We start from the raw sequence: 25938 nt of genomic DNA, 5'->3' as shown, positions 1-25938 counted from the left end.
CCCCCACATCCCCCCTTTTGCGCTCCCCCCGCTGAGCGCCCGGAGGGCCTCTCTCTCTCTCTCTCTCTCTCTTTTTTTTCTCTCCCTCTCCCCCTCTCTCTCTCCCGTCATGTGGAGCTCTGTGCCCACTCAGCAAGTGCAGGCATATCCCACTTCCATCTGCCTATGACCTCACAGCCCCTGTTTGTTTAACCCCCTCTCCAAAAACTAACCTAATTATAGCCCTGTAGAACATGGATTCAGCGGATTCCCAGTGGATCCTGCCACTGTGTCTTTGCGCACCTATGTATCTGTGTGTGCAGCACATGCAAAGCTCCGGCTTAATCGCAGCAGCGCCACAGGCCATGTTTCAATCCTGTTTTTTCCCCTCTCCCCCATATTATGTCAGAACATGCCCTGCCAGTTGCATGACTTGTGGGAGTATATGTGAACAAGTTGTTTAAAAAAAAAAAAAAGAAGAAAAAAAAAATAGGAGTGTGTTTTGACTCTCTTTCTACGTCAGTGTGATGAGTGGAAAACTCATTACACAAATCTGGCTGAGAGACTGACGTTGGTGACATCACTACCTCGCCTGCTCGACCTGCTGGGCAACTTGCAGCAGGAACACACCTTCTAAATATACTCTAAATATACTCTCAACCCTTCACGTAATCTCCAACCCGCATCAGGAACCCCCGTCGTCTGGTGCGCACATCAGACACTACCTACACAACATAGTTTTGAGTGTAACGGGTGAATGAATGAGTGCGGTTAGGGACTGCACCTACGACACAGTCAGACTGTATTGATTTGCTGTGGCTGAGAGAGAGAGAGAGAGAGGCCCTTTTTCAAGTTGAGCCTGGAGGGACCTGGAGTGGCCTGTCCAGCTTGGGCAAGCCTGTCCAGAGTGAAGGACTCATGTGAGGTACTCAGATTGACAGCAGAGCAGTGTGTATGCATGTGTGTGTGTGTGTGTGGAGGTGCGGGGGTTGGGGGTGGGGGTTAATCTCCCTGAACCGGGGCAGATGTTGTTAACGAGCTCTTCTCAGGTCGACTCCCTGCGTGGGAAAATGGCATCAAATCCTCCTGGGGTCAGGGCTTTTGGGCTGACCCACTGAGAGCCATCCCTCTCCACTGCACCGTCCTCTCAATCCCCCTCTCCATTCACTCACCTACTCACTCACTCATTCACTGACAGCACTCACCAGAGACTCTAGAAAATCACATTTGACCAATTTTTTTTTTTTTAATACCTCTCTTCTTTTTGAGTACATCCTCAATTTTCGAGGCTCCTTGCCTGAACGTATGTGAGCACAGACAGACTTGTTCCGTGATGCAAATGTCTCATTAATGATAGCTGTGGTCGGATCGCCATGCCTTACACAACCGCAAGGAATGCTAAGTGGGAAACGCTTCAAAGGCAAGCATGCCGCCACTCAAGAAACAGCATCCGCCCAACAGCAAGTTACTTGTGTATATTCCAGTGGAACGTAAATTAGGGCTGAATTAAAGCCTTATAGACTTTCGGGCGCCCAAACTGCTCATAGGGTGGGAAAAAAATGGGGTTCAATAATGACCTTTTCAAACAAATTAAAAAAAAATTATGTGGATCGTTTTGTCATAATCGCATCTTTGGCTTTGATCTCGGTACAGAAGATCTCTGTTGAAGGATATATGAGAGACACCTGACACCTGCGCTACAAAATCTCTGAATGACAACAAATCCAATCTAATCCACTTTAGTTGTATAGCACATTTTAAAAACAACAAAGTTACCAAAGTGCAGATACAAAACAGGGAAATAAAGAATGTTAAAGTCAAAATACAATAAATTAAAAGCATAAAAGGCAATAAGAAAACCATAAGATCAGATAAAACACTGAGAAAGACAGAGACCACACAACTCTCACGCTGTATTAAAAGCCAACAAATCATTCATAAATCAGTGAGAAATAATTACCATTAAGGAGATGAAAAAAAGGCACTAAGATGTTTTTTGACCTATGTACAGACTGTATATTCCCTGTGTGCATGTGTTGGCCGTGACGTGACTGCTCTCATCAGTCACATCCGCAATGGGCACGTCCCTGTACCATATCATGTCAACATGCCTGCTTTAGGGTTTATCCTGTCTTAGGTTTTAATGTGAGGGTCATCCATTAAGGTGTCTGACTCTGAAGGTGTGTTTACTTTGTCCCAGCAGGTGTGTGTGAATATGAGACTTGTCAAATATGAGACAGGATTACCGCCTCTTTTGTCCCAAACAAAACAAATACAAATCACACGAACAGCTGAAATGGGAGGATTCTGTTTTTCTGCTCCGCGGGTTTGTGTGTTTAGAGAAGTTTTCAGACGAGGATCCCTTTGACGTTTTTGTTCGGCTAAGCGCTCCTGAGGTTTACTTGAACTTGTTTTCACTTGTAATTGCGGTTGGAGGAAGATGTGTAGGGCCCATGCACACACACGCACATGCACACACTCACACTCACAGATAAACAAGCACCCAACAACCGGGACTGAAACTGGATTTGGAGGCCTCTTCCTGAATAACCTGTAAGGGCAATTATATACAATGGGCTGGTTTTAATGTGTGCTAAGGGCAGCTCAGACACCGAGCGAGGCTTTCTAGTGTGTAAAAGTGTGTCTGCTGCAGATGGTCCCTTTCTGTAGCGTGCATCACTTTGTCTATGAACACTGAAGCATGTAGCGTTGCTTTTAATTTGCCAAACTAGAGTTCTGACCCCACTTCTGACCTGTCTTAAAGCCCAGAAGAAGAAAAAAAAACGGGGCCAAGTATATGTGCCGACGTATAGACTATGCCTAGGGACAGTGAAGACAGTATGGGACCGCTGCAAGACAATGCAGAGTCTGGGGGGGGATAAGGAGTTAAGGGGGTGGCGGGGCGGGGGGGAAGATTAGGCCTCTCATGTAGGCCACAGATATTGATTAGTGTTTGTTGAGGACAGTGAGAAGGAACACAGATTGACAGATAGACAATGGCGGTGTGGTGACTCCGCTCCATCAGAAGCCGTCGGATCCTATCGCTATTGTCAGGAGCTGTGTTCATTCAGTAACCTGTACCCACGTACGTGTGTGTGTGCCCCAGGCCCCTCCGTAAACATACACACCCCCTCCCATGCACGAAAAAAACAAAACAAGAAAAACACACTTGCACATTTTGGAAAAAAAAAAAAAAAAAAGAGTAGATGTTGTCAAATGCACCTAAAGTACAAGCAAAGATTTATTTTCCTGGGGGCACTGGTCAGGATGGGGGGACTTTGTCTTTTAGTGCAGCTCAATCTGTGTGTGTGGTTTATGGGAGCGTAACCCTGGGAACATGGGGGGAGGTGGGACACACTGAGCTATGGGTCAGTCCTGACTGACTCTGTCACTTATTGATTAGTTGCCATGGAGAGTTAGTCAGGCCATCTCTCTTGGAGGTGTGTCCCTGAGGGCCGGCAGCACTGCCCAGATGAGCCTGTGGAGGCTTTGTCTGCAGGGGGTGAGTGTGTGTGTGTGTGTGTGTGCGTGCATATCTCGCATACACTGTGTGTGTGTGTGTGTGTGTGTGTGTGTGTGTGTGTGTGTGTGTATGTGTGTGTGAGCGTGTGACCTCGCTCACTCTCACTCCTTGCGCTTCCTACGTCTTCGTCCCTCCTCTTTATGACCCCCTGCGGTACCTTTTCCTTGCACTTTGGCATCATTCTTCCGAGTGGACCGACTCTCATGCAGCTAATCTGCCATATCTTCCAAAAAAAAGAAAATGCATCAATGTTTATGCAAACACCCACTCCCAAGGGATATGTAATAATGGGGATTGTAAACAAATTGTCCAAACTTATTGAGCTGTGAAATCCCCCTTCATAGTCCCTGGATTTGCCTACTCATATGATCCCCTCTCATCTCTATTCTCACATTGTCATTACCCCCCCTCCCCAATCAAATGTTAGGAAGACGGGGTGGTAGGGGAGAGCGTGGACGGCCAGGACTCGGTGGTGCCAGTGGTCCACCTGCAGTAGCTGACGACTCTTCTGACAGCCCAGCAGGGGACGGCGAGGGCGGTGGTTTTATCACCTCTCTGGAATAATTAGTCAGGTTCAGGACTGCAGGTAGCAAACAGGGCAACGTGCCAGTATTTACTTTTAGGGGATGAGGAGGAGGGTGGCACAAAAGATAATACATTTTTAAGAAGGATCACGTAGTTTTAAAGGATAATGCAAATGTTTTGCAACTTCTGCTTATAGTTTTGACCTTTCTTCTATTAGTTGTTATAAATCTGTATTCAATAAATACGTCGCTGAGATTAGGGAGCTTGAAAGTATGGTGACAAAGTAAGAAAAATAAAAGTTTAAAAGTGAAAACAAAACTTAAGGTTATGCACACATCCTTAAAGAACCTTTTTAAACATCCATCAGAGTTTATACGCTGAATTCCTGGCTCTGATTCAACGTTTCATACTTTTTGCTGTTGCACATACTCATTTTCTGAGCAATGGCAATTTATTAGCATTATTTTTAGATGTATTTACTTTTGGTTTTACCCTCAAATACTGTAGTGAGTCATTTAGATAAACTACCCAAACTTAACTATTGGCTGGTTTACAACCTGTGTGGAAAAACCTGAATGCTTCTGTTTCTTGTCCAGTTGGAATTGTATTATACAACACCATATCACCAGATTTCAACAGTTTGTGAGAACAAAGTTTTTTTTAGCTGATGAAAAATAAGGCCCATAATCTTGACCATAAAGCATTATATTAACAAACTGCATTTATTCCCTCACACTTCTCCTATCACAACATATACTGTATATACTAGGTTGTACATTTTCTCAAAGTTTCAAGTCTTCAGAGAATAAAAAAAGTGACATTTTGGACTTGTTTGTCACTTAAACTTGTAAATTTATAGTCGGAATAATGCAAACTTCTTCTCCTTTCACGAATATGCGCACAGAGTTCTTAACCCGAAACTTGACGACAGGCCCCCGCTTTCCCTCCCTAATATCACACCTTGGATGCATAAACATGCCTGTGCTCCACACATCAGCCCACCCCGGGGGGCCTGCATGGCTTTAGTGCCGCACTGTGACACCAATCAGGGGAGATGCCGGGCTCCTTTGTCATGCAAACACCAATCGCTTCTTGTCTTATTCAAATGTCTGCCCTCTCTCTTTCTCCTCTCCCTCACTCTCGCTCAACCCCTACCCCACTTCGACCCCCCCCACCCCCCCACCCCTCCACCCTCGACTTCATCCCTCACTCTCTCTCTCTCTCTCTCTTTCTGATGCTCACTCTATCTGTCTCTCTTTCCCTCCTTCTCAAGTCCAAGTAAATCCTTGCTGAGAGAAGAGGGGAGCCTCCAGGCCGGGGGCTGCTCTCTCCTGGGGGTCAGCCTGTGTCTCAGCGCATGGGGCTGTTTCCAGGCCCAACCAAGTCCATTTCATATTCAAATGTTACAATCAGGCCTCTGACCCACAGGGGGCTCTTTATGGTTGCAGCCCCAGGTCGCAGGGTCAAGATGGTGATTTAATAGCCGAGGCTGAGGAAAGGAGCGGGGGAGCCAAGTGATTTAGGGGATGAATGAGTAATAAAAAAGCATTTTTGCTAAGTTGTCATGTAAATTTCAATCCGTATTCAATATGAGGCTTCCTCCACATTAGAGGCCTTCCTCAATGGCTTTCTAGTGGACTTCAAGTCATTCAGAATTAAGAAAGTCCATTTTCTGCTTTTACTCTTGACTTGTGGTTGGTGTAAACAGTAGCTGATGGTAAAGCGTCTGAGGATTAGGGATGGAGATAAGGACACGTTAAAGAGTCATCATGCTTGTATGGTGCCACTGTGTCTCAGATGTCCTCATGCTCTGGAGTGGCCTGTTATTCCTGTCCCCGAGGGTGTGTTCCCACTAGCCCAGCAGCTCCACCAACACAGGCAGGATTGTTTGTTTACATGTGTGTGTGTGTGAAGAGCGAGAGAGTGGATTTTCTTTGATTAGCATGTAAAGTGTGTGATCAGTAACTCATGGATTTTTGTCAACAGGTAGTAGCTGTAGGAGGCGCAGGCAACACTTGGCACACGAAGTTTCAAGTGTTTTTTTCCGTGCCATTCGTCTCTTCATTGGCATCAAACCATAATCCTCTCTGTATATGACTCACGTGGTGTGTTCTTTTAAGGCCTTCCCTTAGCCTGACTCATGTTAACCACAATCCAACCTGTCCAGCTCACAGTATCTTTGATGATCAGGCTGGGTTTCATTTTTCTTCCTTTTCTATTTTTTTTCCTTCTCCACATCCTCCTAATCCTGGATTTCAGCCCAGTTCTGTCGATGTTTACATTTTTATCTCACCAATCATCTAAAAATGCAGGCTACTGTTATTTATTTAGAAAGTAATATGTGCACAAATAGATTTAGATGTAATATAAGGTCATACAAAGCCAAGAATGCGGTGAATGAATGAATGAAAACTATTTTTGTCTTGTCCAAAGAATGCCACTCCCTGTTACGTGTGTGTGTGTTTGGTCCATTCATATAGACAAACAAACATGTAAAATGTCACATAAGTGCATCTATTTGAGGACCGAAAGGCTGCACCATGTATCAAATAAACAACTCCACAATCTTAAATATTAGACCTTGAACACAGACAAGGCCGTGTGTCTTTCCTAGGCCCTTGAAATAAAACTGGTGTTTGCAAAATACGAAAACTTCACCTTATCCTTCGCTTAACTTTTTTATTACATGACCCCATCATGACCAAGAAAACAAACTTTAATTCACTTTTGATTTCATCCACACCACAGTTCACCTACAGCTGTGCTCAAGGCCTTACCACCTACAACCCGCTTCAATTAGAGCTGAAGCAACTTCACTGATCTGTGTAAAAAAAAAAAAAAGTCAACAGAAAACTAACTCGCTACAGAAAGTAGAACAGGTTTCTCCAGTGTGAGGATTTGTCATCTGTGTCTTTATTTTCACAATCATTATATAATCTACTTCTTGGACTCCTAATTGGACAAACAAAAAAAAGAAAGCATCAGAGGACGATGACACTGGACAGTCAAATGTTCTCATTATTTAAACATTTCATTTTTTAAGAAAAATATGAATATTGATTAATATTAATCAATCTTAGGGGTGTAAATTCATATATTTCACATTTTTGAAGATGGATTGCACATTGCTTTGTTTTGGACTGACAAAAAGGAGAAAAGGTGTTTGCGCTCTTGCTCACTGTCCAAAAAACTCTCTTTCCAGGTGCGTAGGCCAACAAACATTTAAGACAACAGCAGGAAAAAGCTTGCACACTGGTCAAAAAATGGGAATGTCCACCAGAGAGATTGACGGATGCAGGAAAACATTTAATGGTCCATCAAAAACAACAAAAAGTGCAACCATGGTGATAAAATAAAGAAACAAAAGCAACTAAGACAAAAACGTTTCGGCCTACACAGCCATCTTCAGTCTGTCTGCATCTCTCTGGTGGACATTCCCATTTTTTGACCAGTGTGCAAGCTTTTTCCTCCTGTTATTTGTTTTGGACTGAAAACATTTGGACTGTTTTCTTTCGTATTCGCCAAATATTTGACGTGGTGCCGTAGAAACATCATCATCTTATCTGTCTCTATAGGCCACGGTGGAGCCTCATAAGTGTTGTGAGAGTTGACCAGTGATGAATACCTCCACACTCTGTCGCCCCCACTAACAGTAGCAGAGGCCAGAAGCAGGGATGGGGGGGGGGGGGGGGGGGGGGGGGGGCAACATGGTGCGATGAGGCTGAGGGGCCACTGCAGGGCAAGGTAGGGCCAAGCCTGAGTGGGCACAGCTGTAGCTCACAGTCATTACTGCTCCTCTACTGGTTTAGAAGAAAAGGGCCCGGTCCCGCCACATGGCCACTCTGCCACGCCTGCCCCCCTGCGTCCCCCTGCCACGTCGCATGCTGCACACCCAGGAAGGCCCTGGTAGCGCCAGGCGGCACCACTCGCAGTTTGCACTCCTCTCACGTGTGGCAAGGCAGTGGAGCAAAACAGAGCGTTGTTGCAGCCAGGGCCGGGACGGAGGCAGAGGGTGAGGGGGTAGGATGGGTGGTGGGGTGTAGAGGTTAAACCAGGGTAGGGGGGGGCTCTGTTCCTTCCTCTCTTATCTCCTGACTCACCATTCTCTTTCCCATCCCCTCCTCTACGCCTCCTACAACCCCCCCCCTCCCCACCCCCTCTTCCCAAACCCCCGTCTCTCCCTTTTGTGGCCTGTGCACCTGCAGCCCTTGAGTCTGGGCAATAAAGCTGAAGGATTTGTCTACTGGAGGTTGGAGGAGAAGTGGGGGAATCATTAGACAGCATGGGAAACACAAAAGCAACAGGTTCAAACTGTGGCTGCTTGATATGGTGCTATGCCATATTCCACAGTGATGATGGGCCTGATGTAATGCAGTTTGACACGGAAGGAGTGAGTTTAAGCAGATTTGTGTCCAGATTTACACCCTGTTTGGGTTCGTGTCATTATGAATCAGTTTGATCTGACACATGATCAGCTTTCAACCCCTGCACGCTTTACTTGCATTTAAGAGCCTTATGTGTGTAAAATGAGCAGACCTCTGCCACACCGTGAAGACCCTGTATCTCCGAGACTTTTCACATGCTTAGAAAAAGTGACGGCGCATTTATAAAATAATCCTATAGTTTGTCTATGTTCAAAAAGGAGAAGGTTTATAGAGGGACATCTTTTAATTCAAACAACTTTAAATCAAATATGCACATATTTAGATATTTTAAGCCATTTTACACAGGGTTAAACGGAGTTAGGCAGAATGATTATGGTGCTTTTGTACAGTTTATAATTTTTTTTATGTGTATATATCAGGAACATGGCTAGTGATATTGTCTATTTACTGAAAAAAAGTCAATAAATCCAGAGAAAAGACAAAAAACACAAGCAACATAAAAGGTAATAGAGATGGACTAACCTGCTCTTGGTTTTAGTCATGTCACTGGATAAGAAAACAGAACACCACCAGCCTTATCCTTTGATCCATGACCTAACATTAACTTGATGATACAATCATGTTAGTTTAACACTCCTCTGTATGTTTTTATTATCTAATTTAGGAACACTGATGGACATATACAGACTGTAGCTCTGCCTGTGTCAACTGTGGATCCCCAGGGAGGCCGGTTTCGTAATCGCAAACCCACACGAAGGTAAGTGTGCCACAAAAGTGAAACCGACCAAACTGAAATAGTGGTTCGGTGCAACAAGAATATATAGGTGAAGTAAAATTGTTCTCAACCATGTCCCACCGAGTCTCTGTTCAATTCCCCACCTGTTGTAATGTTATGTTCAGTCATGTAGAACTTTTCTCTCACCCGTTGCATGCCAGACCCCCCACATTGTAAATCGGCGCAAAGGGGAAAAAAGATTCAGTTCTTTCAGAGTGCGACCATGAAGGCAGAGGAAATCACTCTAAACGGTCTTAATTCTGCCATTAGATGAGAGGCAGCGCTGTGGGGATTGGCTGGCCCTGTGCTCCATATTCACAGAAGCAGGATGAGGCTGGGAAGCCTGCTGAGAAAATGGTGTCGTAATCAGGAGCCCGGCAGTTCTGCCTGATCAGGTACACTAGCCCCTCTTCTCGTTTCCTCTAACCCCTCCTCCTCCTCTTCCTCTTCTTCACCTCCTCTCCCCTCGTTTCTCTCCCCTTCCCCTTCCCCTGCCCCGTGAGGAGATCCTAATAAGAGTTGGGATGTGCTGTGCTCCTCATGTGAGGACAGAGAACAGAGATGAGGGGGATTGAGGGGGTTGAAGCTCGAGGTTTGGAGTTGGAGTTGGTGGTGGTGGTGGTAGTAGTGGAGGGGGCTCGTATTTTTTTTTTTTTTTTGTTCCCACATTTGATTATTCAGGTTGGCTGAACTAAATTCTGAACCCATAAAATTCGTATCCCCTCTGGGGGACCATTTGCATATATTTCAGTACCCCCCCACCCCACCTCACCTCCCTCCCTTAGATCCCAATTCCCCTTTTTTTTTCTCGGAAAGTGAAAGAGAGGGCAAAGCAACCAGGCCTGTCTAGGCTTTAAGATGTCACCGTGGTGTGAAATATGGGCGAACAAGCAGGGTCTTTGAAACTCAAACTAACCCCCCACCAGCCTCTGAGCTGCTGCCACACACACACACACACACACACACACACACACACACATACACACACACACACACACACACACACACACACACTCACTCAGGGCCAGTCATCCTCTTGCACTCCACTGGTTGCTATTCTTAAGTGGGAATTAAATTTCCTGTCAGTGAATACTTTACATGCTCTGCAACTTTATTCTCAACTTTTTCCGCATGCGAGACACTTCAAGGTGCGCCGCGCTGTTTGTTGCGAGCTTCATCGAGAAGGAGACATATCTGCACAGATTAGATATGAAGCCGCCTTCATGTCCCCTTTGAGTGCGTGTTTGTGTTTGTACAGCAGCATAAACACGAGCGGAACACACATGTAGCTGGGCACCAGGCTAGATGAGGGCAGGCTCCACATCACCAGTCAGCCATAAGAGACACCTGTTCATTTGTTTGCCTTGGTGAAGTCGGGGTTTTGTTCCCACCGTGCCAACCAGCCCCGCTGGCACTAGTTTTACTGCCCATCTGTACAGATTGGATGGATGAAGTTAGTTGGAGAAAAAAAAGGGGGTGTAAAGAGGAGAGGAGGAGGTGAGGGGGGGTTGATACTTGATGGCATTTTGGTCACATGGGGTGAGTTGCTGTCATCCTTTAACCCTCCCCCCTGGACCCCTTTCCCTCACCCCCTCCCCTCCCATGCCCACTCCCTGGTGCACAGGCAGAATGCAGTGTCAGGAGGGTGAGCACTGAGCGCCCATTGTGTGTGCTAACCAAAGCGGAATGCCCGGGTGACAAAAGGGGGAGGAGTAGGCTCAGGGCACACAAAGCCAGGGGGAGGAGAGGGGTGGAGGAGGAGGTGGGGAGGGAAGGAGAGGGTGGGTAGGGGGGTGGGGGGGCAATCTGCTGGGGGCTAAATAGACCCACTCAGCCCCAAAAACTCTAGGCACCCTAAAAACTTCTCACCCCCGCTCCCCCAACCCTCCTCGCTGCCTTCTCACCCTCACCAGGCTCCCCTGCCCCTGCCCCTGCCCCTGCCCCTGCCCCTGCCCCGGCTCTGGGGATGTGATGTGCAGTCAGTGCTGCTGGAAGTCGCCCCGTCGCTTCCCGGCAGCTTGAAAGAGAAGAACCCACAACAAGTTGAACCTTCAAACTATGAGGTGTTGGTTTTGGTGTTAATGACTCATGCCCCCGAGGTCTTACACAGGATGTATTTGCCAACTGTAGTCATGGTTTCCAATCTCTGTCATCAGTCAGAGACAGATGTCCTTTTACCCTCGTTTATCACTGTGAGATTTTGTACTACTATGTACGTGTCAGTTATATAAACTATAAACAGAAAGTATATTCTTTGTATTTTCATATTAAACAGGCTACAGTAACTTTTCCCTGCCTGATAGTTTCCTCCTCGGACAGTTACACAAACCAGTTTGTGACCTGTGACTTTGTATTCAGTGTCTGTGTGCGTGTGGGGTGGGGGGGCACATGTGGCATGTACTCACCTGCCTATTCTGGAAGCTGAGAGCAATTCTCGCCTGTGTAGTATCGCACGTCAAAGCCAACCTCTCAACTCCCACACAGGACCTGGGGCAATAGTGCGGCCACTTTAAAACACACAAGACAAACCCTGCATTAACTCTTTCTTAATACCAATATCTCTCCTGCAGATGCAAGTAGCAGCAGATCCACTTTAAATGGGTTCCCTGCAGCTGCAGGACCTCGCTGCTTTCAGCGGCAGACGTATCTATTTATTGGCCTTTAAACCTCTGGCGCTCATAGCTTGGCTCACAAACGCATCTTCTGCATTTTAATCAGTGAGCAAAACACTGAACTGAACTACTACTAGTTCCTCTATTTCCAGGCTTTAGGCATTTAAATGAGGGCAATTATCATCTTTTGTCCCTTGTCAATAGTGACAAATGGTAGGGCTCGAGGTCATAGAATAAAGTGGCTTATTAAAAATGGTTTACTCTGTTTGGTGTAACTTTGACTTGACGAAAAAAAAAAAAAAACTCTATCTGGGGCAACTTTGCAGAGTCACTCATTGACAGCTTTTGATCAGTTCCACCCTGGTGTGGACGCTGCCAGTCACCGGGAAGCCGCGGGGTCACCCTGAGGAGAGCCTTCGTCCCTGGTGATTCTTCCTCTTTCCCAAAGTGACAGGCCAGATCAAAGGGGATGCTCTAAAGAAAAACTCTTGATGCTGACCTCCCCTCCTCCCTGCCTCTCTCTCTCTCTCTCTCTCTCTTTCTCTCCCACTCCCCTCATATGCACACTTAACATGTGAACCCCCCCCCCCCTCCTTTTTTTCCCTCCTCCTTATTTCATTCATGCAAACCTCAGCCTTTCCTGTTGTATTTACATACGCCACTGCAGGGCAAAGGTAGTTTCCCGTTTTATCTGTGCTGAGTTCATAGGAAGTAGCTTGCTGAGTTGTTTTGCTTTATGTGTTGTTAGTGAAATGCAGCAGGTCAAACACAAGCCTCGGGGGCATGTGTAGGTCACAGGCTAAAACCTGAGCGAGGCTGATCCCACCACCTCGGTGATTAACACAAAGTGTGAGCGTTCTGGTGGCTGTGTGTGTCGGTCTGTACGCGCCCTCTCACGTGTGCTCATCAGCGCACGACTGTCAGGTGAGTTTTTTTGCACTGTCTGTGCCGGTGTAGTCAGAGCCTCTCCATCAGTGCTGACCCAGGCAGCCATCATTGTTCTCTGGCTGTAAATCACCCTGCTGCAATCAAGGCCCTGATCTAGACTTCTCTGAGCCCTCTCCACTCCAGACGATTCCCCTCTGATTGGCCTAACTGGACTCCTGTCTGTGGCGGCAGATTAGCATGGATTGTTTTTTCTCTGTGGCATACAGATTGAGCCATGTTAGCATTCACACCTCCACACAGCACCCCAGGTCTCCATGGAGCCTCCGAAATGCAGAGGAAAACCAGACTTCAATCAAAGCTTTGATACTTTTTTTTTTTTTAGAAGAGCAGAAGAAATACAGGTGCTGAAGAAAAAAAACAGACACCTGACAAAATACTCAATTCCTTGAGCGTAGCCTGAAGAACGTTGCGTCTTTGTTGATCCTGTATTTGAGATTTATTAATAAAGCAGGTCTTGAGGCCTTAGTTTTTGCATCATACGGCAGAGAGGTATTTTCCTTTTCCCAGACCAAGTTTTTTGCCAAGTTTATTCACTTAGAGGCATAATATTGATTTAGGAGAGGATGTGTTTTAGGCCCTTTAAGACACAGCTGATGTCGTTATTAATGGAAATTTATTACCAGCCCTGACAGTGTGGCTGGTATTGTTATCACCTTGTCAGTCTGTTGCGTGTCATTATGGAAAAATGTGCTCCTGAAGACACCTACGGTAGCGGGAGCTCCCACACAGGCGGTTTTGAGTACTTTGGCAGGTGTTCATACGTCTGTCTGTGGGCAGAGTTTGTCACCGTGATAACATCACAACTGTACAAGATGCAGTCACGAAACAACAGGTGTGTGGTTTAAATCAACACGAAGGCGGAGTTTGACGATGGGCGTGGGCCAACACACTAGTACTTGAGTACTCATTACTACATAGTTAAATCAACTACATGACTCATGGATTGGAACGTCAATATGATCAATAACAAGATGGCCTCCGGTTTAACACAGTTTCTTATGCCATTGTAATGGTTAAACACAGTATTTAAATTTAATCTCTTATAAATTACCAGGATGATCTAGTTCTACTTTTCAGGAACACTGGGACCATCTTATCAAAAACAAAGGATAAGGCATTGAAAATATGATTGATGAATACAATAAATTCAATTTAGTCAGTCTGTTCTAAGTATTGTCGCTCTGATCTATAAAGAAACTGCAAATAGCTCAGAATAAGGCAGCACAATGTTGTCTACTTTGTTGTCCATATCGAACTAATGTCGGTAAAATGCACAACTGTCTTGCTTGGTTGAGTGTAAAGAACAGATTTATTGCCTCATTACTTACTTTCATTAGAAGTATATCTGCATCTAATTGCCAAAGGTTTTATACAAATGTCTGTCTTTAAGTTTGGATGAACACAGTTACAACACATGGCATGCTACTGAGGGTTGATTCACTCTAACTAAAGTGAAAACAAACAAGATGAAAAGTACAGTAATGTACAGAGCGATGATTTTATGGAATGCTCTGCCAGGACATATTATTCAAGAAAACAACAAATATAGATTTAAAGAACTACTGAACAAGCATTTGTTAGCCAAACAGCTCTCTGTGTCTGTCGATGTTTAGCTGAGGCTACTTGGTACAATCAATTAGTATGATCCAAATTATTATGTTTTTGTGAAAGTAATATAATGGAATTATGTTGAACATATGTTGATATATAGCTACCTGACCATCGGACTATTTGAGAATTACGTTAAAAGCTACATTGTGGAGGTACTGTTAATTTGAATTAGGTCCTGTAATATGTGAATGTTGTTATGGACTGCAGGAAGAATAGCAATGGCCTTGCCAAAGCTAATGGAGATCCAAATAAATGAAATTAAATGAAATTATAGTTTTTTCAAAGAGCCTGTTTCACTTCACTGCCCTATTCCCTCTAGTAATGCCTCTTTTATTGCCTCCCTGGTAGTTGTTCTTCTCTTCAGATGTGATATTAGTGCTTTCGAGAGCTGATCAGGTGAGACTACATGTACCTGCGAAGGTTCCCACCTTCTGCAGCCCATGTAACTCCCCCTGGGGTCTTTTGTTCTCCCAGTGGGGGATCATTAGCCTGAGCACCTTGTCAACAGCAATCAGGGAGTGACCAGTGGCTGTGAAACCTTCGCCTCCTATGGAGAGAAACTCTCGGCATCTATGCAGTCGTTATGGGAAATGATAGCTTAACATGTGCAGTGTCGAAGTCAGAGATGCTTGTTTTTACTATGATCAAGACATCTGAGTTGTTTTTTAATATGAACACATTACATACGATGTTTTGTGACATTATGAAGTTAAGTCTTTTGGGAGCTGCTGCCTTGTGATTTTAGGTCAGGGTTTTAGGCTCTCTCTCTCTCTCTCTCTCTCTCTCTCTCTCTCTCTCTCTCTCTCTCTCTCACTCTCTCACTCACACGCACACACACACAAATTCCATCCCATAGCTGGTTGAGTTATGTTGTCGTGGAGACGGTCATTGTGTAGGCCTCATGGAATCCTGATGACATCACAGTGATTCCAGGCTCTGTGTACTCAGTGATCACAGGGATCACAGGCCTCAAGTCTGGGTCCTTGCAGTGGCCAGTGACTAAAGAGAGACAGAAAAAACAAAACCAGATTTTAGAAAGTGAAAAATTCTCCTCAATCACGTGAATGGTGTGCAAAATATTCCAAAAAGCGTTTTCAACTTTTTCCAAGGTGAGAGGAGAAGACAAAGCAGTCAGAGGCGTCAAAACTCAACTCTATTGTCACTGGTGCATTTTGGCGAATGTTATATTTTTGGATAGATGCACCGGCAAGCATGTTTGTGATGGTATGCTGGATGGTAAGGTGTTAACTTTGAGAAGTGTTTACGCTACAGTGCACAACATGACAAACATGCACTGTACCTTAATCCTGCTCTCACCTGGTATTAACGTGAGTCTCCACGTGCTTCTCCAGTGACAACTTCTGATTGGACCACACACCCCTGCTGTATATGCAAGTAAACTCTTAACATTATATCTGTTTGCATAGACTGAATTGCATTTTCTGCACTGAATCTGATATAAATTAAAAAGTGCTGTGTCTCAATTCATGTCGATGTATGAAGCTGCAGTTAAAGCACTATTTTCTCCATCTTGGTTTTTGTTTGTTAGCTTAGCAACTAATTAGCTCTAATTAACATTAAGCACATCTGAGGCTGATGACAGTTATGTTTGTTTTTTAGGTATCAAAATTGAAAAACCAACCTGGGTGTTGTACTAGATGAAAGTCAGAGATGTATCAACATGTCTGTACAGTCCTTACCAATAACTATCAAGAGAATTCACACGGTGTTAGAGTAGAAGTGGGAACACATCAAACTCAGTAGGAGTCATCATCTATTCTGTAGACTGTCATGATCATTTTGGTCTGTTGAACTGAGCAAACTGAGCAAAAATGAAACTCAAGAGCTGATGCCAGGTTTGAGCAAAGTTAATTTCTATCAGAAATAATCAGATGAAACAAACTTACTGCACTGGCATGTCTGTTTGCAGGAAACTGGAGAGGAAGTTGAATTCAGTTCCTCCCTAATCCAACAATGACAGAGGATACCAAAGACTAACATCGCACTGACTAAGTTATTAATCAGACAAAGATCCTCGGGTGGAATTCCACAGGAGGAAAAGAGAGAGAGAGAGAGAGAGCGTGAGTGAGAGGAGCAGGGTAATTGCCTCTGGTGTACATATACTTATGTCTGATAATCCTGCCTCATGTGTCTGTGCGAGACTCTCCTGACATGGGTGTAATGGTAATTATGGTGATTTACAACTCGTTCCTCCAGTTGCTGCCATTATATCACACGGGCTGTATGTTTTTTTTTCTGTTTTTTTTTTTTTTCACTTCCAAGGAACAGCACTGAGTGGTTCATCGTAGCTCTCTGCAATGAGAAAGGTCTCACTTTGATTTGCAGCAACTGCACATTATTTGCCCACTCGGCTGAAAGGTGTGTGCTCGAGCTTGCGTGATGAAAAAAGGCGAGTTTCTCCAGCTTGAGAGTGTTTGCCCATTGCTCACATGTGCTATGTGTTGACGTATTATGTGTTTGCTGATTGTGTGTGTGTGTTTACCTTTGCAGGGTGGGGCAAGGGGTCTAAGGGGGTAGATAGGTGAGAAGGAGAGGGGTGGAGGGGGGTGGAGGGGGGTGGTTGGGTGTTGGTGCTTGGACCTCAGCTCCCAGGAAGCTCTATGTGCTCCAGAAACCTGAGCTCCAACCTGTTAAGACAATGAGAGGAACACGTGAGACTCTGGCACATGGTGGCTAAGGTTACCTGCTCGCTCTGCCTCGCGCTGAACTTTTGGCCCGCGGAGCAAAACCTCCCCGCCCTTATGACTCCTACACAGCTCCACCTGCCTCCCTCCTCGCCGTCCACCCGTCTCTCCCTTTATCGTTCTTGTTCTTCTGCGTTTTTTTTTTTCTCTCAGCTCACTTGTGTCTGACAGTTCTTCGCGGCGCAGCACCATAGCTGATTATATGGTTTGTACCACCGACTCCCACTTCTCTACAAGACATGACTAATGATCTTTCGAGTGAAACTTCCATCGACAGAATTCCACCGTTTTTTCGCGTGTTGGAGTGTTTGCTGTCTGTCTCTCCAGACAAAAGGCCGGCTGGGCCTCCCGCCATCAGATCTCCATCCATCCACAGTCCACAGGTGAACTCCTTCTACCAGTCAGGCAAACCTGACTTTCAAGTCTCCCACCCACACTTATTGGACTGCTGTCCTCTCACCTGTGCAAATATGAAAGAGAGAGAGAGCGATGGAGGGAGAGATGGAAAGAGGGAGGGTGAAAAAGAGTGAAATGGAAAGATATCCAGGCCTTTGGTTACTGGGTGGGGCGCAGAAAAGAATACCGCACAGCTGAGCAAACCTCCATAGCCATAGGACTTCACCTGTACACTCTCCACTTTTCTCCTCTCTGTTTTCTCTCTTAATCCATTCTCTCATTCTGTAACCGGCCCCACAGCAATAGCGGGCTAAGGCCTTCTTTTATGGCCACTGAATAGAGATTTCCTTTGAGGTTATGGAGTTGATACACTCTCCAATGTCATCTCTGCTCCGTGGTCACAATGTAGAGTGATTTACTGCCTTAGGGAACACATACTCCCTTTAGAAGTGTTCCTGTGTAGGTGTAGGTATTATGTGGATATTATTCAGGAAATCCTTTTATCTAACAATATCTGGGGCAGAATTTTGACTTAATTTGGAGATGTAACCTATAATCTAGATCAAACTAAACTAAACCAGCCTGACGAGTGAGGAGCCCAGCTGCTGATAGGGGCGGCAGCGTATTTGACATAACAACATGAAAGTGAATCTCTTGAATTAAAATCGTAAGAGCTGAACTGTCTGAACGACTGAGAACAAAGTTAGAAATAGGAAAACAGAGCGCTGCAAATACATTTTGTACACATTCCTAGAACGCGTGACTGCTGATATACAATGTGTTCATCAGCGGCGATGCGCCTGGCTGAGACGGAAAAGGAAAACACAGATACCCTACACGCTGGGTGATAGGAAAAGTGTGTAGAGATGACGTGAGACAGAAACGTAAGAAGGAGAAAAATGATAAAACTGTAACCACCCAGGTGGATGCGAACACGAAGCAGATACATTCAAAGATACTGTACACAGGAACTCACTCACTTTTGGTGCGTGTGAACTCAAAGTCATTTAAAGTGTTGTGCCCCTCTGCTCGGTGCATTAATGACCTTATCCGACTTTAACTTGTATTTGATTGGAGCTTTTAGTGATGTTGAGTTATATGTGAAGCATATCGCATGAAGTCAGGCAGACTCTCACACCTATTTGCTTTCTACCTCTCTTTTCTCCCTCTCTCACTCCTCTGCAGGTTTGGGCCTGAAAGACGTGCCAGACCTGCTGCCAAAGCATCAGCCTCCACCTCACCCTGCAGACATTGCTGAGCACACACGCACACATGCATACACACACGCACAGACAAATCATGCATAACTGTAGTGTAGTATGTGTAAGTGCTCTTTAAATCCTCCTACTTCTGTACATCCAGCACATATAGATATCCTCCAACAACCTTTTAACATGCACACACACAAACACATCCACATCATGCCTCATCGCTACATCATGTTTATCTCTTGTCAAAATGAACCTGGAGCCGTCACAGTCTGTCATGCCGCGTGTCAAACTTAGACATGATCGAGCAACATTCACACGGTCGCAAAACATAGACACACACATGGCGTTTTAGTTTGTCAGTTGTCTGTCAGGCATGGCCTATTTTTAAAACCGTAAGCACACCTACACACATTCTCCCATGCTCGGTCACACCCACAGCAGCCCCGTGTCATGCTAACCTGTCCTCGAGACTGTCGTCGTCGCCGTCGTCTCGGCAGGACGCCCGGCGCAGTTGTGACGGAGGGACAATTAGTCAGGTGAGGTAAATCTCTGCACCTGACACTAGTGGTCCCTCTTAACAGTTATTTGCAATATTTAATGGCACGGCACCTACTGATTACTACATGTTTTGAGCTCCACTGATAATTGCACGGTACATACCTGTCCAGGGTGTAAGCCCATCCGTTGAGGACGGGGGCCCCTCTCTTACACGTCTCACCTTAATGTCGTAACCAGTAGCCGGCGCCTCATATCTGTCACTCACAGTCAGTTATTGTCAGTATGTGCCCCCCCCACCGCCCCCACACACACACTGTGTCACACACTTCATAGAAAGATTTTTCCTGGTGTGATTCAATCAGCTGGCTCAGTCTCAAATAAGCAGTTAGTGACATTAAGATAACACACGACAGCAGATTCACCTCTTCAGAAGTTAAGTCCCGATGGTTTTCAACATGTGAATCAGTGCACATTAAAACCTGCAGTTATTCCCATGACATCTGAATGAGTCAGACTGTGTGTGTTTATGTGTGTAGTTGATGGTTATGTCTGTGGTTGTACAGTACGCAGCCCGTTACCACGAAAGCATCGCAAATATCACAACAGCGGATTCTTTTTGTGGTTATTTTGGGTGCTCTGTCTGACAATAATCAGTCTGGTTCTTAACTGTTAATCAAAAGACACGGCTTCCCTTTTGATCTTGTGATTTTTATCAGTTTTTTTTTTTTTTTTGAATCCTTTTGCCCCACATACAGTTGCACAACTGATCTAAAACACTGACAACCTAATTAAGATGTGGTTGTGTTAGTTGCTAAACATGTTTGCTTATCACAGAATTACGCTCTTGATTTATTATGAAACTATTAAAAAATTGTCCTTGATGGCCATGGGTAACATGCCAAATTTACCTTAAGTTTAAGTGAAGAAGAATATTGTAAGAAAATACGAAAGGATAAGAAAAATAAAGGTAGATGTCTCAAACAGATTTTTTAGAGTAATTACCTGCGTGTTACTGGGAGAAGCTAAATGGAATGAGGAGTGGCTTATTGACGTTTGTCACACGCAGAATGTGAAAACACACTGGATGCTTCAACCATATTACATAGAAAAGTAAACAATTGCGACACACCAATAGCAAACTACTAAAAATAGTCTTCTTTTTTTTTTGTCACGTTTTTGGTGCACTGCATCAGTCTGCATTTCTTTTATGAATTTTAATTCCAGCCCATTGTGTGCAGTCCCCACATCTGTGTTAAAAGAACCTTCAACAATATAATATTGTGCATATCTACCAGACTTTTATTTTTGTTTTCCTTAAACAAACAAGTATAAAGAATGTAATAATCACAAAATAAGATTTATGTGCATTTTACATAAAGCATTTCATTTTTACTTTATTGTAAAGAGTTTATAGAGAAGGCTGCAATAAATATTCAGAATAAAAATGTTAATAAATGAAATAGACAAACATACCTATGGTTCTCATTTTCTAATTGTATGCTGTTTAAAGGATTTTAAAAAAGAGAGAGAAAAATGTTACTAATTTAAGTTATGTAATTATCAATTTGTGAGCAACTGCAGAATGCCGACTTGCTAACAACTCTGAAAAGAAAAAGGTCATCTCTATTGTATGAGCTTTTAATAGACCATAGAGAGGTTAGTTTGTATGACAGCAAGATTTAAAGCTGCTTTTTTTTTTGGAGTGGCAGTAGTTGTGAGGTGGCATTGCGTTCTTGTTGTTGTTATTGATAGCCACAGGCCTGTCTAACCCTTCCTGGGTGACAGTAACAGGAGTTAAAACCTGTAAATCTTCAGGGAGACCTCCTTCTCCCCTCTAATTCCTCATTACCTCACGGCAGGTTGTCTCAGGAGAGATTTAGAAGGCCCTGCAGGGCTGATTCAGTGTAGTGGAGTGTTTTACTGACTCTGTGTGTGTTAACTGTGGGGAGTGTGTGGGTCCGCGACTCTGGGACGTGGCTTAAGACCAGGTGCATGACCACGGACCACAGGTAACACCGTATGAGGTTTCCATCCCTGGTTAAGTGTTGTGTGGTTTCCTTCTCCAGCGGTGGGGTGGGGGGGGGGGGAGCTGCCCTGTGACTAACCTCCTCAAAAACCACAACCTAAAATAAGACAGATTGGATACTTGGGAAGTAAGAGCTTGAAATGTGACGGCTCTGCTCCTCTCAGTCAGATCCGTCTCAACTCAGTATCTCAGGGCAAGTGTCACATTTTATCCGCTCTATTAATTCTTCCTAAATGTTTACAGACTGATAAAAGGCCTCTGGGTTTGCTCATCCTTTCAGCCTGAATCAGTGTAACCTAACACTCAGTCCCTGCAAACTCATCTATCTATTTATCTACCTGGCTGTCTGTGTCTTAACCTGTGTTTTTAAACAAACCTATAAAATCACAGTTGGTTCCCAACACTGTTCAAACAAGAACTCTTTTGAGAGTTGGAGCCTGCAGGGGATCCTCCTGTCATCTGTTCACCAGCCCCCACTAGTGGTGAAAACCAGTAGTGTCAGCGCCAGCCTGGGAGCTGATCTGACAGTGTTCACTTTGTCTGTGTAATGTGTTTAATTAATAGGAGAGGAATGTCTCATTTTATAAGTAAATACATGCAAGAAAGTTTACATTTCCCCCTACATCAGACATTATTTTTAATTCTATAAAGGAATTAATAAGAAAAGACCAATTCCCATATCCTGTTTTACTGTAGTGTACACTTCATGTTTTATATCATGGAACAAGAAGCTACTGACAAGTCAGTGTAATGACTTTTTCCTTTCTTCACGTGGCTGTCCTGTGTGTGAATGCATGTTGTCGTGGTGTTGAAGTGAACCATTCGGCGGTCTGTGTGATCCCCTCTATGGCATTGTGTCTCCAGCGACAGTGTTTACTGATAATCGAGTAATTACCTGTAAAAGATAGCACTCCTGTGGCTCTGTTCAGCTGTAATCTTCCCACTCTGCATCCACCGCAGATCAGGTTTTTTTGCTCGGGAAGAAGCTAAGTGCAACAGTTTAGCACTTCACTCTCTGTAGTGTGTGTGTGTGTGAGTGTGAGTGAGAGAAAGGCTGTGTACTGTACATACATAACCACTCTTGTACTATCACTAAACCGGCCTTAGTGACTGTGAAATGAAACAAGAAAGTGTTTAAAACTCATTTGCCAACTTTGACAAGATGATGGTTGGACATTCGAAATTACACAAAATCATAGGACGGTAATTGGACATTCCTTTTGTGCGTTTCACAATCCCACCGTGAATGGAAAGTTGTAACAGGCACTTTGTGCGTACACTAGTGGCCTCACCCACAATGGCATTTGAAAGACAAACAGCAGTGCGTGCTGCTGGCCAGAGCTCCACGCCAGTGAAAGTGGTCGTTGTTTTGAGTTACGGCAGCCAAAGTTCAGCATAATGTCCGTATCATTACAGTGCAAAGAAACCTTTGTAAGTCAGCCCTGTCCCCTTCCAGGTCGTCTTAGGCTACATCTCTTTCTCTAGAGGTCTCTGAACCTGCTCTTTCTTTCTTTCTTTCTTTCTTTCTTTCTTTCTTTCTTTCTTTCTTTCTGTCTGTCTGTCTGTCTGTCTGTCTGTCTGTCTGTCTGTCTGTCTGTCTGTCTGTCTGTCTGTCTGTCAAACTTTATGTCTGTCTGGTAGCAGTCAGCTTTCAATGTAAGAAGTGGAAAGTTACAATAATTTTCTTTCTTTCTTTCTTTCTTTCTTTCTTTCTTTCTTTCTTTCTTTCTTTCTTTCTTTCTTTCTTTCTTTCTTTCTTTCTCTGTGTAAGGAGTGGGCTACAGGTGGATATGAGACTGAGTCCATTGAATTAACTGAGTATCGTTCAGGTCTTAGAAGAGTATTTCATTTGGACTTCAGACCTTTATTTTCATAGAGCACATTCTGTGGATTTGTTCCAATCACGTATATTGGCTGTATTAAGGACGGGATGATTAGAGCAAGAAAAACCTGTTTCGGTCTCCAGGCACCTGACTGTTGTTTTTAGCCAGACAAACCGTGAACCTTCTTCTTGTAGTTAACCAGCTGCTCATGACACCTTTTCCTCACCTCTGTACAATAGGAAAACTTCCCATACCCTGCCGTCTCCATACACCCACATTAGCCCACTTTCTTTTCCTCTTTTCGTCTGTTTTTTTCTCTCTCTCTCTCTCTCCACAATCTTCGAGCTCCAAACTGGGCCTCAAACCAGAAATGAGTGGTACGGGCTGGAATATTCGGTTACGGATGCATTTCCATTCAATTGTCCTAAAAGGGGACGAGAAGAAGTAAACGATATGACTTAAGGGGATCATATTAATGTAACGCGTACACACACAATAATCCCACAGGACTTCCTTCCCATTCCCATTAGAAACCACACCCAGGAGGACAGGTAACTGGAGAACACCTTTCACAGGGTCAGATTGGAAGAGGTGGGTAAAAACAGGCAAGGTTACTCACTGATTAGTTTCACCTCCTCATATCTCTCCTTTTTCTCCATATTTACAATCACTTTGTTTTCTTTCTTTCACTTTAAAACGATCTCCTTCATACCAGCCAAGTATCTGAATCTTTTAAATATTTGTACTGGCTGATAATTTGAAGTGCCTCATGCATGCCACGCACCCAAACTGATGAGCAAGTCAATTTTTTTTCTCTCTTCTTCTTCTTCCTCCGGCGTTTGCCTGAGAGTTGGCGCTCTCAAAGGGACAGCGGTAATATGCACTGATGTAATGTGCGAGATAGGGATCTTTTGTGGGGTGCGTTATAAATTGTCACCGTAATGCGAGTGCGCAGGGAGTTGGGGTTGAGGGTGGGCACCGGGGGGGTGATGGGGAGGAGGAGGAGGAGGAGGAGGAGGAGGAGGGTTGTGTGGTGGTGGTAGGGGGGCTGAGAGGAGGGGTTGGGTGGATCAAGCAGTGTCACTGGAATCCACAGTGTTGTGAGAGCCCCATACCTTTCAGCTTCATTAAACCAATTTCACGCTGAGGTGAGCTAAGAGAGGAAGCTCTGAATCTCGGCAGCGGCAACAATGGTGCATTGAAGGGATGAGGCGAAAGTAAATTAGGTACCACTTCACAGACGGCAAATTAAAATCTGAAAGTTGGATAGGAAAAAGTTGAGGGTAGATGATTATGTCTTTATTGTGCCCTCCCTCCTCAATCTAGATAACCCTCCCTCCCTTTAAGCAACCACCTTTGCCCCCCCACCACCACCACTCTCCACATCCCCTCAGCCCAATCCTCTAAGAAAAAATAATGATCTATTTCTTGTCTGGTAATTGGTTTCTAAGATGCTCCCACTCAAAGACCCGATCTCGAATACTAACCTGCTTATGGCCCTCCTTTCAGCCACTTAATTTGCTTGAGCTTATCAGTAAGATTTCATATCCAGAAAAATCATATAAATTAAACATTAATGTAGGGGCTTATTTCTGTGCCATCATTGACCCCCCACTGCCATTGAGCTGCTTTATCAGGCTCAGGACACAGTGTTTGTCCCTCAAACTGATGTAAAGGTTTCAAACCTCATGGACACAGGCTGTAACCCCACAAAGTCAGAAGTGTAAGGTTGCAGTCTTTGGATAAATCTTGTTATATAAGAGTTTCAATGCAAATATAGCACTTCAGTTTTATCAGTTTGACTGTAATTCTTAATGTGCAGAATAAATGATGTGTATGTGCTCTGTAGGGCCACCGATTCAGAGCCGCAGCTACTTAACACTGTGCTGTGATCGGTGCATTGGTTCGGCTTGATTACACTGAAGTGTTGGAAAAGAAGTGGTGCAGAAGTACAGATCAAGTCTTTTCCTCTCTTGATCTTTTTCTCTAACTTTACTAACACAAATATTACAGTCAAAAATAACAGAAATCAGAATCTCAGTCAAAGAAGAAAGTCTCAATCATAAAAATGTCTCCTTTTGGTTATTCAATTGCATTACTAAGTATTTCAAAACGAGCACAGTTACGGCATCATTTTAATGTTTTAGCTCGCTCTAATTACTTTAAGTGCTGCTGTGTAGTTTAATATGTAATTAGATTATCATACTTACACATTTATGATGGTTACTCTAAATCTTAATCTTAAACTCTAATCTATCTATCTATCTATCTATCTATCTATCTATCTATCTATCTATCTATCTATCTATCTATCTATCTATCTATCTATCTATCTATCTATCTATCTATCTATCTATCTATCTATCTATCTATCTATCTATCTATCTATCTATCTATCTATCTATCTATCTATCTATCTAAAAAGCTTTTCAAGTGTCTCAAATTGTGCTTGAGTTTAGTACTCAAGACATTGCTGTAATTTAGCTGTTCTCATTTTTATATTTACTTAATTATAATGTGATAATGTTTTCCATAACAGAGCAGTGTAAAGAGAATTAAAGATGATGCAGACAGCATTAATCAGAGTTGTTAATCAGCTCTGGGGACCTCTCTCTGTGTGTGGCCATGTACTCTCACATGTGCATGCATGTTTTTTAATGTATTTATTTGTGTTAATATAAATGCCCATATGGGTGTGAGCTATAAGCAAGTGTGTCAGTTGTAGTGGGCACTAAAGCAGGCTCTCTAACTGGCTGGCGGGGTCACTCTGGGAGCCATGGGGGCCCCACACAATGCCCTGGCAGCAGTGTGGCTTTTACTAGGCCTCGCGCCGCTGGCTTTACGAGAGCCAGACAGATCCCCTTCATGCCATAAAGCCATCAACAAGGGAACAAAGAGGGCAGGTGCTGAGGGCTGCATTG

The 25938-nt window shown here is 44.2% G+C and overlaps 1 long non-coding RNA gene across 1 annotated transcript in view; it reads left to right on the top strand.

The window, feature by feature from the left end:
• The window catches only part of LOC146979585 (uncharacterized), a 38853-nt gene extending 19741 nt beyond the window's left edge, over window positions 1-19112 (top strand). Inside the window, exons 3-5 of the long non-coding RNA XR_015036804.1 lie at window positions 9077-9169; window positions 9458-9582; window positions 18645-19112. This is a non-coding gene — a long non-coding RNA (uncharacterized LOC146979585). The remainder of the gene's footprint in view (window positions 1-9076; window positions 9170-9457; window positions 9583-18644) is intronic.
• The last annotated feature ends 6826 nt before the right edge of the window (window positions 19113-25938 follow it).

Source organism: Trachurus japonicus, chromosome 10 (assembly GCF_045865225.1).
Source record: "Trachurus japonicus isolate A0001 chromosome 10, Traja_1.0".
Classification (NCBI taxonomy): Eukaryota; Metazoa; Chordata; class Actinopteri; order Carangiformes; family Carangidae; genus Trachurus; species Trachurus japonicus.
This window is presented reverse-complemented; position numbering and strand designations above follow the sequence as displayed.